An 18,171-nucleotide genomic window follows, 5' to 3' on the forward strand; every position below is an offset into this window, starting at 1 on the left:
TGTGTGTGTATTTCCATATATATGTATATAAGAGAAAGACAAAGCTACATGGAGAAAGAGAGAGAGAAAGACCAACCAAGATCACATAGCATCAGATAAGACAAAACATTGGAGACCAATGGGAAAATAATATATATCAACACTTCTCAAACTTGGCCTGAGGAATGTTCAGTTGGATGTTTGATAAGAGATTATTTGCCTACTCAACATTCCTTCTTCCATTCTTCTTTAGTTATAAACCTCCAATTTACTTCAGAGCAGCAATGTGGCCACCTCTAGGCCTGCATTTCCCAGCCTTCACGGTGACTAGGCGTGACCAGTGAGATGCAAACAGAAGTCCTTGGATGGGACTTCCAGGAAATCTCCCTAAGAAAGATACTCATAAAGGGGAACACACTTTATACCCTTCACCCCTTCCTCCAACTTTCTGCCGGGAACAAGGATGTAACAGCCAGATATCATTAACCATCTGGAACTGTGTAGTGATTCTGAGGATGGAAGTAATAAGCTAAGGATCCTAGAACAGAGAAACAAAAGAAGCCAGGGTCCCAGATCATATCCTGGGGTCACAGTCACCAGGACAGCCTACTGCTGTTATTTCTTTCACCTGAAAGAAAATAAAAACTATACTTCGTTTATGCAGTGCATTGGAGGTTATTTGACTCTGATACAGGCAGTCTATGAAAAAAAAACAAAAAAATCCCTGTTCAAATAAGTTTTGGAAATATCGCACACCACAATATAATTCCCCACCTCGTCTGTCAAGACTCCCATGGCACATTTGCCTATATTAAAGTTTTGTAACAAAGAAACCCGTTCATTTTGTTTAACCTGGCATTCAGAACCTGGCTTTCTCCACACTCCCTTCCCACAAGAATACATAATCAAGCAAGACTCATAGAGCATATTTTAATATCGCATGAAACTAATATTCTTCAGTTCATTATTGGAGAATCTTTGACATAGATGCATAAGCATCCATCTGTTGAAATTCCAAAATACCCAACATCTGAGCTGTTCAATCCAAAACATCAATCAAATGTTTCACGTCGGCTATGACAGAACACCCAGTTAAATGTTTCCTGTTCCATTTAGTTGTTGGTGCATTGGAAGACGAAGGCACAAGTGCCCTGCTCAGAACAGCTCAACAACCCAAATCCCAAATGGCCCAGGTGAGTTTCCTCCCTCCAGCAGCCAACTGCTCCTGGCTTGTCTTCTGCTCTGACTCTGCTCCGTGCAGTGTATTGACCTGTGTTTGCTCTGGCCCGCCTGATAGGCTTCCTGGGATGTACACAAAAGCCAAGGCTTTCAGAGTGAAGCTCTCTTGGCAAACCCATTTCTCAGGCAGACCTAGGAGAGCACAAATCACCTAGCCATTACCTTCTCCTTCATGACGATTATCAGTGTACACATACATACAGCATGATCTATTCAGGCTTGGCATTTGGTTTGGCCATTTCAAGAGTCCCAAGGAGGTCACCTACATCTTTCTCATGTAACCTCCTATAATAGATGCCGAGTCCTTTCATTTTACAAAAAGTGTAAACTGAAAAAAATTCCTGTGAAAAGAAACACTAATAAATTGGCCAAAAGTACAAATGCCTGAACTCTTTCCTGAGAGCCAGGGCAGGGGTTCCCTATCCCTTTATTTTAACCTATTTGTGTATTTATACATAAAGTGGGTTTTTGTAGACAACATAGTTGGGTCTACCCACTCTCACATTCTCGGTCTTTTAATTGGTGTGTGTGGACCATTCATATTTAAAGTGATTATTGATGCAGCTGGCTTAATATCTACCACTTTTTTTAACTGTTTGCTATTTCTTGTGCATGTTCTTTGTTTCTTGTTTCGTCTTCTCTTCTTTTTCTGCAGTCTCTGGTTTTAATCGAGCATTTTGTATGATTCTGTTTTCTCTCCTCCCTTAGCATGTTGATTACACTTCTTTAAAAACTTATTTTTAGCAGTTGTCCTAGAGTTTGCAAAATACATTTACACCTAATGTAAGTCTACTTTCAAGTAACACTATACCACTTCCAGTAGTGTAGGTACCTTATAACAGAGTATTCCCCATTCCTCTCGCATCTTGTGTAACGTTCCTATCACTCATTTCATATAGCCATATCCTATAATCATGTAAAACGTTGCCACTGTTATTATTTTGAACACTTAACTATTACGTCAATTAAGAATAACAAAAATAAAAGATTTTATCTTACCTTCACTTGTTCCTTCTCTGATGCTCATCCTTTCTTTTTATAGATCTGAGTTTCTAACCTATATTATTTTCTTTCGCTCTTTTAACATTTCTTTCTGGGCAAGTCCACTGGCAATGAATTCTCTCAGTTTTTCTCTGAGAAAGTCTTTATCTCTCCATCACTTTTAAAGGACAATTTCACTGGATATAGAATTCTAAGTTAGTGAAGTTTTTTCTTACAACACTAAGTATTTCACTCCTCTCTTCTTGCTCGCGTGATTTCTGACAAGAAGCCCACTGTAATTCTAAGTTCCTCTATAAGAAAGTATTTCTACCCCTCTGGCATCTTTCAAGACTTTCTCTTTATATTTGGTTTTCCGTAGTTTGAATATGATATGCCTAGGGGTAAATTTTTGGGTATTTAACCTGGTTGGTGTTCTCTGTGCTTCCTGGATCTGTGGTTTAGTGTCTATCAATTTTGGAAAATTCCCAACCCCTATTACTTCAAATATTTCTCTTTTTCTTTTTCTCTCTCTCTTCTCCTTCTGGAATTCCAATTATGTGTATGTTACACTTTCTGTCCCACCAGATCAGTGGTTCTCAAAGTGTGGTCCCTGGACCAGCATCAACATTACTTGGTAAGTTGTTAGAAATGCAAATTATCAGGCCTCACTCCAGCCCAGACCCCCTTATTCAGAAACTCTGGGGGTGGGTCCCAGGAATGTGTGTTTAATCAAGCCTTCTAGGTGATTCTTTTGCATGCCAAAGTTTGAGAACCATTGCACTAAAGCAAGAAAATGAGCAGCAGGACATCATAAGGGGCTGATACAGAGGAAAGGAAAGTAAAACAGCTGGAAACGTTTAGTGTGTCCTAGAATTTTGTCCTTAGCATTCTGCTTTACTTATCAGTGTTATTCTTATTGGGGTCTTTCATGCCTTAAATGAGGTCTAAAGGAAAACATGGGACTAACTCTAAAGAGGCTAGCCACTTTGCCTCTTTTGATCTGCTCCTAGCTAGTAGCTCACAAACCAGGCTGCATATCACCTTGAGAGCTCATTTAAAATGAACTCTAGACCTACTGAGAATCTCCAAGGTCTGAATCCCATGAAACTATACTTTTAATGTGACTCAGCTAGTCCATAACCTGGCAATAGGGACCACTCCTAGAGCCCTATAACTGGACCTGTTGGCTGCTCTTCATGAAAGCTCAGTTCTGCTCCATGCCCAAACCAATCCTGATGTGTCTTGGGCTTTATTTGAACAACATCTGTCTCACCCTCTCTCCATCCTTTCTTTCTTCCAGTTGAACTGGAGTCTCTCACACCTTCACAGATGGACTCCAGAGTCCCAGAGCCGAGTGCTGAGCCTCATGTGACACTCCCCTTTGAGTGATGGTAATCAGACACAGGGCATAGTGCTCTCTCTGACATTGGCTAAATGTCCTTACTGTCCCCACTTCTATCAGGATGTAATTCTTTCTGCTCCTTCCACCCCATCCAACCCCTCTGAGGCCAACCCACGGAAACATGTCTGCACTCATAAGTTCCAATTAGTTACTCTAGTACCTCAGGTCTTTGTAGGGCCTGATCCTGACCCCAGCCGATAGCTTGGGGCCCTGCTGGTCTCATGCTTTCATTAGCTCTATATCCTAAGACTGTTCTCTGGCTCCATGCCCCAGCCCACAGGCTGAGACCTTGCTCTCTTAGAGAGACTGCATGTGAAGACAGTCCTTCTGCCTGTCTAGAGTGTTCCAAACATCAGCCATTCCAGGTGCCCTAGAGCCTCTCATATGTTGGGACCTTGCCACTCTCCTGGTGTCAGTGGGCTCTGGAATCACATTGGGAGCTCTGTGCCCCTTGGACATGGGCTGGGCTCATTCATCCAGATAGTTCCATGTGTCAGTATGAGAGGAGGAGCTGGACTCTGTGGAACCTGGTCTGTCCCTATAGATGGACTCATCCCAGATCCCAAGACTTCTCTAGTCCCTCCCTCCTGCCAACGCTGGGACTAGGGTGGTGCAAGTGAGGCACCTAGAGGCGCTCACTCCCTGGGTCGGGCAAGAACAGGGGCTGAGCCTGACAGTGAGTCCTTCTTAAATTTTGCTTCCTAGACTCCTCATTTACCCTGATCCCAGCCCTGCCTCCTGCTCCAGGTTGCCATGAATGTGCCAGGTCCCCATGCAAGACTAAAGTTGGACACTATCAACGCCAAGGCCTCTTTAAAGTCATTCAGCCAATATTTATTATATATCCCTAGGTTACGAACACAAGGAAGGCAGAGCCCCCGCCTGTAAGGAATTGACAGCATAGCAGGGAAGGAAAACATGTAAACAATTAATGCAAAGACAAGACTGTCCAGGACAAGGGGTACAGAGGTGTATGTGGAAGTTCAGAGGAGGTTGGGACTCATTACAATGAGAGACAGTAGAAAAGGCTTTGAGAAGGCAGTTTTCCCTGGAAAATATGCAGACTATGTCCAGGGAGAGAAAGTGAGAAGCTGACAGCAGGTAGAAAACGACATGAATCAAGGTGTGGTGTGTTCTGAAACTAGCAGGTGGTCGCCATCATTAGAGGGTTGGAGACTTGGAAAGACCGCTGGGAGCTGAGGTCAGAGAGGAAGAGGACCCAATGGGAGAGAACTTTGCATAGCCTGCTAAGGAGCGCTGGGCTTCCGTCTATGGTACATGCGGTGTCTTGGAAGAGTTTGAGGCAGGGGAGGAAAGTACTTAGATTTCAGCACTGTCAGTAAAGAATCAGGTTGGAGGTAGGCAACAAGATCAGCAATGGGGGAAGCAGTTGGAGACTATGTTAAGGACAGCCGCCAGGTAGTGTCTGATTTTCTAAGTCAAGTACATCAACCGCCAGGGGCTGTTAGACTGTGAGCTGGAAAAGTGGGCAGCACCAGGGAGCCGTCAATCCCCAAGCGTCTGCCAAAGCATTGGCCTCTGCAGAAAGAGAACCTAAAGCCCTCGGCCCAGATGTCCTGTGGGACATCAGCCTCCAGAGCCACCTGTTGGAGACGCCGTGCAAGACGGCCTTAAGGGGCTCTGTAGCCTGCTTCCCAGGGTGCACTCAAGGCAAGCACAGAGTCAGCACAAGCACAGTGCTGCCGCTGCAACAAGCCTCTGCTGGGAAGAAAATCTCCTTTCTCCAGGCCAGGAGGCAAAGCACCTGTCTCTTCTATGGTTCTTCAAGTTTGGGATTAGACGGCCCCTTTCTACCAGAAGCCCTAAAGACAAATGCCCGGATAACCACCAAGCTCCCTCCCTGCCCTACCAGTCTGTGGGTTGAGGATTCCGTGGTTATCAGATGCAAACACTGGAGACTCTGGTGCTTATGGGACTCCTTGCTTAAATAATCCTGTGTGTCTGTGATAAATGTACTCCCACTGATGGTTCACTTCTCTCCATCCACATTGAGGCCACCCAACCCCAGACACTATCTTCTCTCACCTGGAACACTGCTAGAACCTTCTGTCTGGTCTTCCTGCTTTCAGTTTCGCCTCCAGTTCCTATTCCATTTTTCGCAAAGAAGCTAGAGGAGAATTTCTAAAGCATATCAGTCTGCTCAAGGCATGTCCCTGCTTAAAATCTGTCCTGTGGCCTTCTGGATGGGCTAGACTCCTCTAAAGGGCTTGCTGGGACCCTCCCCGTTGCTGCCCAACACCTCCACAGCCTGGGCTCTCACCGGCCCTCCTCCAAACCCCAAGCTCAGGATTAGACATCTCTTCTGGGTCCCCAGACCCATCCAACTCTCACCTGCCTCAGAGCCTCCGCACAGACCATTCCTGTGGCCTCAAGCAGCGCTGGCCAATAGGAAAATGCCTGAAGAACGTGAGCCGCCTGCGCAAGCTTAAGCTTTCTAGTAGCCATACTGAAAAAAAGTAGAAAGAAACAGGTGATCTTGTCATTAATAAAATTATTTTTTTAACTTAGCCTATGCAAAATGTTAGCACTTCAACATGGAATTAAGATAATAGAATATTGAGGGGCCAGTCCCGTGGTGTAGTGGTTAAGTTTGGCATGCTCTGCTTCAGAGGTCTGGGTCCACAAGTTCGGATCCCAGGCACGGACTTACATCACTTGTCAGCCACGCTGTGGCAGCAACCCACATGTGAAATGGAGGAAGACTGGCACAGGTGTTAGTTCAGGGCGAATCTTCCTCAGAAAAAAGAAAAAGAGAGAGAGAGAATATTGAGACAGTTTACACTCTTTTTCCATACTAAATTTTAAAAATCTGGTGTGTATTTTATACTTCTAGCACATGTCAGTTTGGACTTATTATGTTCTCAAGTGCTCAACAGCCACATCTGTCTAGTGGCTCCCATGCCGGACAGCACTGGCCTGGAGCATTCTTCTTCTACTCCATCCTGCACGGCGCCCGTTCATCAGATCCCTGCAGAAGGGCACTGACTCTAGCTGTGTCCCGGTGCTCCTCCTCTGTGCTCCCACAGTCCCCAACAGCCCTGTATTAGCTATCACGCTGAACTGCTCAAGCCGGGGTTCCAATCTGAATCGGAGACTGTTTACCGTTAAACTCCAACACTGAACCCAGCAGCAAACGTGTCAGTATCTGCTGAGGGAAGAGAATAATCTCATGGGTCCCCACCCATCACTGGGAGATACTAAGAGGCTTTGAAAATTCCTTTGAAGATTCCTTTTGCCTCCCTGTCCCTATCTCCACCATCTACGTGTACACACAGCCACCAAACAGTCACACACCTTTGTGCTCAAACACATAAAGTCACACACACACGCCATGTACTCTCAAACTCTCACACAGCCTCACACTCACACTTACACATATCCACACAGTCACACTTACGTACGTTTGCACACACACTCATACATACATACACAGCCGCACGTACTTACATTCACACACTCTGCAGAAGTAGGTGGGAGGCCCAGAGAGGTCTTTTACTTGTTTCAGATCACACAGCACAACTGTGGCAGGCCTGGAAGTATATCCCAAGAGGACCGTTCCCATTCGGGCAGCCATGCTGCCTCTCGCTGAGAGAGCCGGACCACAAGGGGAACAAGTGCCTCTGGGCGCGTTAATAATCATTCCTGTTTGCCCTCAGCTAGCAACTGGTGCCAGAACCAACCATCAATTCATTATAGTCCTGGGCTTTTATGCTATTAGGACAAGTCTCCCTGGCTGCCCCACATCAGAGGGGAACACTCTGCTGACTCTCAGAGCAGGCAGCGCTCTGCTGGTGCAGCTCTGGGTAGCCGGGGCATTAGTGTGGACTTGCCAGGACCTGGTGCCTTATCATCCCAGAGAAGCAGGGGGCCAAACATGTCAACAAAAAATCAGATCACTCCCACTCTCCTAGAAGGAAAGCAAGACTTACAGCCTGGGTGAGGGAAGCCATAGATGATGCCCTAGAGCAATGGTCTTAAAACTGGAGCACACAGATGTGCTGTGTGACCTAAAGCAAATAAAAGACGTCTCTGGGCCTTCTACCAACCTCTGCAATGTGTGTGACTGTAGATGTGTGTGAGTGTATGATGTGTGTGAAAGTGTGTATGTACGAGAGTCTGTGAGAGTATCTGTGTGTGAGTGCAAGAGTGTAAGTGTGAAGATGTGTGAGAGTGTGTTTGGGAGTGTACGGTGAGTGTGAGCTTGTGTGAGCGTGTGTGTGTGGTATGTAGATGGAGGACAAAGACACTCCATACATGAGGACTTTCTGAGGAGTGTGCAGACGTGGCTAATTTTATCAACTGCAGGTCTGCACATGCCATTCCTGGTATCATACGGGTCCCTGTCCTCACTCTCCCCGATTTTAATTGCGCTTCTCTCACGTTACAAAAGCAAGGTGATTCCCTCACCCACTCCAGCCTTACCGTGGCGAACTCTCCAGGAGGTAAGATCCTTCAGGACACCAAACAAAAAGGACCATTCAAGATATTATTTGGGGGTGGGGCTCCTGGTGGATGAACTCGGGCACCGCAAGCTCACCTCAGGGCTTCACTCCCTCCCTGGCTCATCCATCCTCTGGTTAAGAGAAAGCCACAGCCCTAGCAAGGGCCCCAGTCGCAGCGGTCTTTAATCAGACATATTCTCACGTTCCGGCAGCAAGCCTGCTGGAGATGTCTGGTTAGGATGTCCTCCCTGCGTTCCTTAAGTCTCATCAAACAACGCATTGCCTTTGACAGGGTCTGGAGAGAATGAAAAAAGGAATAATAAAGACTAAAAATGACTCCCCGCCATGCCCCACCACACACGTATTAAACATAAGCCACCCTTTTCAGCTATTTTCAGTGCTCAACTCTAGGAGGAGCCAAAAAAAATGAATAAACCTTTGAACAGCCAAACTAGTATAAGTTGGCAACACGAATTCTTTTAAACACAACTAAAATGTTTTCGGGGCCTACTAAAGTTGACAAATTGTACTAGATAAAATCCACAGATAAAAGTTTGATGTGATTTCTTTTGAAGGCAGTGTGCATTATTCAAGAGGTAGTTAAAATCTATTTTACCAAACAATATAATGAGATACGTATTCCAATTACAATCAATCCTGAGACTACTTCATCTTATAAAACGTTAAATTTTTTCCTTCCTATACCTCCTATTAATCAAAAAAGAAAATTAAATGGTAATCGCTGGACAAATTCATTTTAGTGATATACTCCTTTCTCTTTCATTAAATGTATTGGAGAATTTATCTCAACGTCTAATGAAATTAAAGGACTTATTTCCGTGTTGTCACACAAGATTCTTCTTCAATTATTCCCAAAAGCAAATTTCAAATTTCAGTACACATATGCATGCACATTTACTTAAAAATACCACACTTTTATCATGTCTTTCATTTCATAAATAACTTACGATTTAGGCTGACATAATATTGGATTATGACACACTAAGTGATGAGAAACGGCATATAGATTTATTTTTGTTCTTATAACTTTTCATAAAATAGACTAATTATATTATGGCCTTCATGATTTTAATGTTGACTGCTTTCGTAATCTTTTTTACAAGATTAGAAGTAATCCTTCTCATGATGGTTTTCATAGTATTCCTCAAAACATATACTGCAACGTTGATTTGAATTAAAAATTTGTCAGATTTTTTGCAGAGAAAGTAAGTCTGATTTGCAGACTGGTTTGACAGGGAACACTGGCTTTGCTAAACAGATTATTCACAAGACATTTTCCGTAAATTGAATGAGCTAAATCTGAGCTCTAAGGTTTTGACAAAAAGGTACTTTAGCACGTGATAAATATAAGCATTGTATTTTTAAAAATTCCATCGGGAAAAGTGCATGAAAATTAAGCATATTTTAATTTTCCAAGCCTTTCTTAACAAATCAGACTTGGCAAGGTGAAAAAAATTACAGATGTAATTAATAGTCATTGACTAAATTTTAGAAAAAGCTTTTCGGATACGCCCAGAAATTGAGAAAGTGAATGGTTCTAATGATGGATAAAAAACCCCTTAGGAAGACTTTTTCTCTTTAACAACATTGAAGGAGAAAATGATTTTGATGATGAGTTGCTGTGTGATTTGGAGTATTTAACCCAAAAAAGAGTTCAAATAATTAGTGAAGTTATCATAATAAAACATCTTCTGTTCCTCTCAACTTACTCATGTAAGCGAGATCTGTCAGTGTTCACATCCATAAAAACACAACAAACAAGTTTTCAAAAAAGAGTAGAATTGATGCTGGATCCTTTCTCATTCGAGCAACAAGTGACATTTGTTATCTAACTGGGAGAATCACATTAATCTCATTGAGAAATGTAGTTCAAATAAATTTTTACTACTTAATTTAATATTGACAAAATTTATGTCATATTTATGTTATTTTGATTAGTTGTGTACTGATAATAATTCTAATGATCACTTGCTCAAGAAGTAATTTAACATTTAGGACCTTATAAAAATATTTTAATATTAAAATTTCTGATTAAACACAACATGTAGATACTCACTATTGAACTGTACACTTAAAAATGGTTAAGATGATAAATTTTATGTCATATGTTTTTTACCATGATTAAAATTCTTTAAATTTAATTTCTGATTATGTACATAATATTATTTTAGAAATGCATATTCAGTGATCAATCAAAGACTATCAAGCAGAAAAACACACCACTTTAGAATAAAATTCTATGGGAGATAAATAGACAGACAAGTTTAAGAAGATTAGAGAATGAAATAAACTTTTCCAATGTTAAAGTAGCTCTTTGTGTTCAATGTTAAAGAAACACTCTTTTTAAATGGATAATGATGGATGCCAGATCCCCATGGCATTTAGATTCCATTGAATACATTTAACAAGTGATAATGGCTTCATTGTAAACAGTCAATATTTATAATACCCTGAAATTACATTCTTTGGAATGATTTCACCTTATGGAGAAAACTGTAGATGTTAACTTAAAAATGTTCAAGGAGCTATACAGAGTTTCAGGATACTTTGGGAGGCCTGTGAGCAAAACTGAAGGTCACTGCTTTGAGTCGAGTGGATGAGGGTGCTTGCCCAGTCTTGGTTTCCCGTGGAATCATGATTTTTTATCCTTGTTCATCTACCTCATTCCTTAAGGACATTTCTTACTCTTGGAGAAAGCAGTGACCTCTGTGGACCAGAGTTTTCAAAGGCACAGAACTCTCTCCTGCTCCATCCACTCTGTTACAACAGGCTTTCCATTCAATGGAAAACCCAGTTGGACCAGGTTTTTCAGTGCATGGACTGGTTCATTCATTTAGGAAGAAGAGGAAGTGGGGCCTTTATTGAAGTTTTGCCATGTGCCAGATACTGTGCAGGATGCTTTATATACATAATCTCATTTATTAACAAGAATAATTAAGGTTATTTTATTTGGTTATTATTGAGCACTTACTATGTTAAGTTATACTGAGCACTTACTATGTATCAGACTCAGGGCTGTAAACTCTACATAAGTGATCTTACTCAAGGTTGAAAATAATCCTGTGAGGTAGGAATTACTATCATTCCCATTATACAAATGACAACAAGAGGCTCAAATAAATATTTCAAAGTTAAACAGCTAGTAGGTGAGAAAGCCTGATCTTAATGCCAAGGTCCACATTTTTGACCTCAGTGTTGTCATGCCCAAGTACTCAAAATAAAGCTCCAAAGCTTTCAATGACTTGCCAAGATCGCAAGTGGTAAATCCCAGGTCAGTCTGATTCATTCATTCCCAATTTTGTCCCAGAAAGGAATTGAGTCATTGTCCGATAACTACAAACCTTCATATTTATCTAGAATTCTCCAAGTACATTGTGTGTATTCAGCTTGTTTCTTTGCCAATTTTATAAAGTAGGCAGAATTGATTTTATTATAATAATTATTTGACTATAATTGATTTTCAATCATTATAATTATATAATTACTATCCCCCCCCCCTTTTTTTCTTTGGAAATGAGGAAACTAAAATGCCCAGAATCTTTCCTGTGTCTCGCCCGCTCCATCAGCACTCTTCAGACTCCTGGTCAGAGCACGTCTGACAGCTGTGAAAACTAAGCCAAGGCAGCTGAGACAACACCAGGGCCCCCAAAGCAGCCAGGGCTCGCACAGTGGAGCCAGGGCGGGAAGCCCTTAACATCCTCTCTTGTGCTTTGGGATATCACTCAAGGCCAGGGCTCCCAACTGACGGGTCCCATCAGGCAGGGATCTGTCTGTCCACAGTCTCACTCACAGTTGTTTTAACCAAGGAGCCTGGTTAGCCTGGTTCAGGAGCAGATGGGAAAGGACATGCCTCCTGGTCTTGAGAAAAGAGAAATGTGTGGGCACCCCCACTCCCTGCCACTCCCTGAAGAGGGCTACTTGTTCTGTTGCTTCAGAAAGGAAGGGTCTTCACTGGACTTCACAAAAGGCCCTGTTTTTGCTAATTATGCCCCAGGCAATGGAGGGGGGTGGTCATTTAAACGTAATATAAGATGCACAAAAATCCAAACAGTGATTGGATTCTGAGAGAGCCAGAGCCGTGGAGGAGCAGGCTAACACTCTCAGAAAGCAGACAAGAGCTGGACCAGTGGGAGGCGGGAGCGTCCTCTGTGTTTTCCCTGCTGGGAACCCCAGAATTTCCCTGCCTACCGCATTGCAGTGCTCCTGGGAATGGGGTATCGCAGGGTGAAATAAATGGTCTCATACGGGTGCTTTCTTTTTTTCTTTTTAAAGGATCGGACAGGAAGAAATAGCTTTGTTTTCTTTTCTCCCAGTTGGCTAAACATGACATCCGACCCACAGGCTTGAAAAACAACTTGACTAGCAGTGCGAGTGATTAGACAGGACAACAGCCTGGAGTATTCTCTCATGGACTGGGGGAAGCCCAGGCTGTCTTTTCTTCTAAAATTTGTGGCAATCATCAGAAAAAAGCAGCTGTCAAACTTGCCTCCTGCCCCAATGGGGCTGCCAGGCCACTGCAATCTTTATTTAATTGGTTTATTAATTTTACAGTGCAACCCCAGCCTCTGTCTCATTGTGGCTCATTAGCTAATCAGACCTGATATTTTGTAAATATGTTTAATTAAGCTTCAAAAGCCGCGAGCCTTCTCTCCTCTTGGTTACACCCTCCCACCAGGCCAGACACCAGCCGGAACTGAAAGAAATGAGTGGCTCTGTCTCCCTGTCCATCTGCTCCCACTGCGGGGGAGTGATGTGAAAGCAGGACATTCTGAGGGAAGAAATGTCCTCCACCTCAGCAGACGTTTGCTGCGCTCCGTGACAGGAGGGCTGCTATTCTGTGGAGAAACATGAATTAAGAGCTCTAGAGAGAGAGGAAAGAAAAGGACACCATTGACACTTTTACGTATAAGTCACTCCTTCTTCCAGCCACTCATACTTTTGGGAACGAGATCTACTTGCCACAAAGGAGCAGCCTTTCTCTAGGATTTTGTGACCTCCCGTCAATAATGCTCCCACTCTGGGTTGCGGGGGGAGGGGTGAGAGGGATGTGAAGCCAGGAGGAGAAGGTGGAATTGTCCAGAGCTGGGACTGGGGAAGAAATGCACTCAGGCATGTTCTACAACTGTGTTTTAACAGCTGTGTGCACATCTGTGTGAACCAATAAACTTGTGAATCCTAGCAGGCAAGAACTAGTATCTGGCATAGTGCAGGGCACATAGTAAATATATAAATTTTGAAGGAAAAAAATGAGGAAGGAAGGCAAGAAGGAGGAAGGATAGAAGAGAGGGAGGAAAGGAGGGAAGAAGGGAAGGAGGAAGAGATGAAGGAAGGAAAGTAGGTGGATAGGCGAGGAAGTAGGTAGGAGGGTAGATGGATAGATGAATGGATGGATGGATAGGAGGATGGGTGGGTGGATGAATGGATGGATGGATGGATGATGGATGATGGATGGGAGGGTGGGTGGGTGGATGAGTGGGTGGATGGATGGATGGATGATGTGACAGGGATTTGGATGAGGGACTCCACTCTCTATCACACAGACCCCATGGCTCCAGAAAACCAAGCCGTCGTACTTGTGCCTCAGGTTGTTCTTTCATTGGAAGGATCTCTTTCCTAGGAGGGTCCTCAGAGAGCTTGGTCAGAGATGGCTTACATGAAGTCCGCACAGCACACCATGAAAACAATGCCAACAGGAATAAAAAAATACCAATCTGTCTACCAGTTGTTTTGAAGACAAGATTCTAAACAACTCAGCGCTTGGATTGTAGAGGTTATCTTTATTTACTGAATTGTGTCCACAGGGTACCAAACACCCAGAATAAGCAAAACTGCAAAAATTAAATCTACCATCTGGACACATCTAAACATCTGGATATTTGGCATCATGTTGACCCTAACCGGTTGTCTTATGGCCATGTAGTTACAGCCCAGAGCAGCAGTAGGGCAAAGGAGGAAGCATAAATAAGGGTGTTTAGAGTGCTTAAACATTCTAGAATGCTCGGAAATGTCCAGATTTCAAGTATTCCAACCCATTGTTGGGCTATCTCCCAATTTTTAATTTGAAAAATATGGTCACACGAGATACAGGGGTAAAGGAGAGAGTTTGAGGGAGAAGGGAGAGAAAGAGGAAGAAAAGACAGGGAAGGAAGAGGGCAAGTGAGGAAGCAAGCTGGTTGGGGACACACCTCTGAGCAGCAAAACAGGGCAGCTGGAGACAGCACACTCTGCCACATGCTAGTTCTGAGAGGGCGCATCTTCCAAATCTACCGCTGAAGACTAGCTTGGGCTGTTCTCGCCCCAAGCCCAAGACCCAGATAGAAAAAGCCAGAGCACCAGGTTCTCCCGGAGTTTATCTTACACCAGTTTTCGTAACGCCCCCACTTTTCCTCACTCCAGCAATGGGGGCAGAGAAGGGAGAGTGAATCTCCCCGTTCTACAGAGAAGCAAACTAAGGCTCAGGAAGGAAGAGAAGCTACCCAGTGATGAACTTAAAGGCAGGTGAAAATGGAAGCCCCATGCTTCTGGGGTACCTTTTCTAGAGGGAGGAGTACAGAGAAGCCTTAACTGAAGTTATCATTTCCTGCTGCCCACACAGGCATCAAAAGAGAGGCAGGACAACAGGTGGGCTGGAGACTGCTTGGAAGCTGGGAAAAGTCTGGCCCCACGCGAGACATGACCCCCAACACACACACACACACCCATGCACACACACACATACGCCATATGCTCTTAAGATTCATTTTCTTTTAAACTCGCAAAGAGAAAAATATCCTCTCCACAGGGCTCCCCTCCCTGCCTGCCAGCCTCGCATCTCCGCTCAGCCGTTCCAGGCTTGCCGCGGTGTGTTTCTGTTCTCCGTACTGGGTGATTGATTATGGAAGAGCAAATTAGCTCCCACTGCTTTTAAGATGCATTTTCTCTCTTAAAGAGAAGATGATGTGAGCATTACTTCTCTCTCCCCCCTGCCTGCCTTGGCTGTGGGCCACAGTCACTGCAGCCTTAGAAGGGCACTTTCAAAGGGAGCAGGAGCAGCGCACTCTTCTAGCCCACACAGCAGCCCTGCTCCCAGCCCCGACCCCGTACACCCCCTCCACCCCCATCACCTCCTCCTAGCCTCAGGGAATCTCTCTGCTTACTCCGGGCTACTTTTCCCATCTCTGTACCAATACGTGTGAATCCAGCTGCATAGCACAGAGTGGACACTGTTGAATGAATGAAAAAATAAATGATGAATGAAGTGTAAACACTAAGATCTCAACTTAATGAAATAAACGTTCTCTCTCTCTCCACCCACCCTACCCACCCCCCCACCTCTGGATACTGTGGGCTTTGCTACTCAAAGATCAGTCCCCAGATCAGAAACATCAGCAATCACTGGGGAGCAAGGTGCCCAGGTTCCCAGGTGACCTATAACCAGATGAAACTTTGAGAAGCGCTGCTGTGTCGTCCTAAGTGGAGGCAGGATGGTAGACAAGATGACCTCTTAAGGCCCCTCACTGCCTTATATGCCTCTCAAATCAAAGTGGTACCAGACTGATATGGTTATGGAAGGCCTATCAGTGTCATTACAGACCAAGAGCACTGGCCTGGCTGGGGAAAGTGAACTTCCGACTCTTCTTTCCTGTCGGTTCTAGTCCTTCCCGCTGCTCTGCTCCTCTGAAGGTCCCAGCTGACAGATCCGGAGCACAGCATGGCTTTGCTCTAATTAATTGCCAACAGTTGGCTGTAGCTACATCCGTTATTCAAAAAGGCTCATTAATCTCCTAATGCCAGTGTAGCCACGGCTGCTAATGGTGCCTCTCACCTCCCAACACCCACTTCCCAGGGGGGCATCCTGCTTCTTCTGGTTGCACAGCAGTAGGAAACAGCTTCCTTCCCAGAAGGCTAAGCTAGTGCCTGGGGATGTGGAGCAAAGCTGATTTAGAACCTGGTTGATACTTGCTTCTGGCTGGAGTGGTCCTAGGAGGCCCAAGCCAATTTTAGGTCACTGATGGGTCACAGAGCCTTAGAATGGTGCAGATGGTGTAAGAATAGGTTATAGTAATACCAGGGGGAGGGTTATCTGGGACCTCTTGGACGAGCTGAGCTGTTCTTTCATAGCCAAATTAAGGACACTGTCCTTCTTTTGGGTATAGGGATGGGCTCTACCTTAGAAAAACTTGCAGAACGTTTGGAGACACGGAAAATACATATTCTAGAAAGCTCACGATGAAGAAGTTCTGAAGAACTTCAGAAGTAATGACACAAATCATATCCATTCACATGTCACTGACCACAACTACTCACAAGGCCCTGCCCATGTTCCAGGTAGACGTCATGTTCCATGGGCCTAGAGGGAGAGGTGAACTGGATGTTGGTGAACATCCAGTGTGAGTCAGAAGCTCAAACTTGTATTTGTCCCAGGGCTCAGATAACATGAATTAAATGTTCTCTTGCCTTTCTCCTCTAGGTTCTGCTTCTGTGGGTTTGTCTTTCCAAGACTATACATAATAAAGGGAAGGGATCTGTTGTGTCTTTCACACCTGCTCCCTGGAGTACCTGACCCTGCTAACCCATCAGTCATCCACCTAGACCCATGCCTAGATATAGGGGTAAAGGAGACGATGCGAGGGAGAATGGGGGAGAAGGGGGAAGAAAGGATAGAGAAGGAAAACGAGCCTGTGAGGAAGGGAGCTGGTTGGAGGCACATCTCTGAGCAGCAGGAATATGATGAATTTTTAAGACTAAGACGCTTAATGAAGCCTAATGCCACTGCCTCCAATGGCGACGGGACTGGTCCAGGTGGGTGAGCTACCCAGTGGCCGCAGGGCTGAGGTGACACAGTTTAGGGCTTTACCCTCTTTCCTCTTCTAACATTTTACTGTGAAATTTCTCAGACAGAAAAGTTGAAAGAATTATTCAGGAAATGCTAATTGTTTGATATAGATGATGGGTTTGGAGGTGTTCATCTCTTTCGCTGTTTTGTTCTTCAAATGGACCAGACCCTCTGGCCTCCACCAAGTCCATCAGCAGCCTTGACAAAGAGGAAGTGAGCGAGCAGGCCTTCTCGCCACAAGTTAATCCAAGTCGTTGGTAAAACAATACTGCCCTCTGCTGACCACAGGCTCTCGCTTCTCTGGGACAGCTCTGCCTCACGAAGGGCCCAGAAAGGGCTAGATCGGATTGTTCCCACCCAGCCCATTGCATTGTCCGTCCTGTGTTGACCCTTCGTGGAGGTGCCACCTTCACACTGGTGGGACCCACTGAGGCACAGCGATGGGCACCTAGACTAAGACCCAGCTAAGCTCAGACAACTAAGCAGTGTGTTAGACCAGCATTCAATGTCTTTGCATCTTCATTTTTCTGCAGCCATTTACTGGGTATCTGCTGGTGTGAGGCACAGCGCCAGGGCCGGGTGCAGCACACAGCTGTCTCCATGCCATGGATAAATAACGGGACCACTCCAGCCTCATGGTCCTCCTCGGTGAAATGGGCATCATCAGACTCTCTCTTCCCTGGGGTAAAGAGGGGCTATAGAGCAGACAGTGGTAAAATGCAATAAACCCAGTGCTTTCAGAAACACCTGAAAAGAACAGAAAAGCATTCACATTCTTAAAGCAACAATGGACCCATTTCCAGGCGGTTTGTTGACTTCAGGTAAATACCCTGGGCCTTGATATATTTGATGTTAACTGTTCTGAGGCAACTGGTGCTTAAATATCTCTACCAATGGAAAGGGTAAAGCAGAATGGATCATCCCAAATGGCAGCCACCTACGGGGGTAAAGTCCCTGTGTAATTGGAAGCTGAGAGGGAAGCACCTCTCCTGGCCTTGGCCACCTGTTTTATTCAGGATAGGTTAGAGCAGAGGCTGTCAAACTTGACCTGTGTCAGAATCACCTGGGGGAGTCATTAAAACTCCACCCTCAGTGTGGGAGTCAGTATGTGTGAGTGGAGTCTGAGTCTGCATTTCCAACAGATTCCCAGGTAAGAGGACCAGACTGAGAACTACTGGGCTAGGCTGTGTGCTCTGCTAATAACTCCTGAATCTCGGTGGCTTCACACCACAAAAGTTTATTTCTTGTTCATGCTTCATGTGGAATAAGAA

Source organism: Equus asinus, chromosome 25, assembly GCF_041296235.1.
Source record: "Equus asinus isolate D_3611 breed Donkey chromosome 25, EquAss-T2T_v2, whole genome shotgun sequence".
NCBI lineage: Eukaryota > Metazoa > Chordata > Mammalia > Perissodactyla > Equidae > Equus > Equus asinus.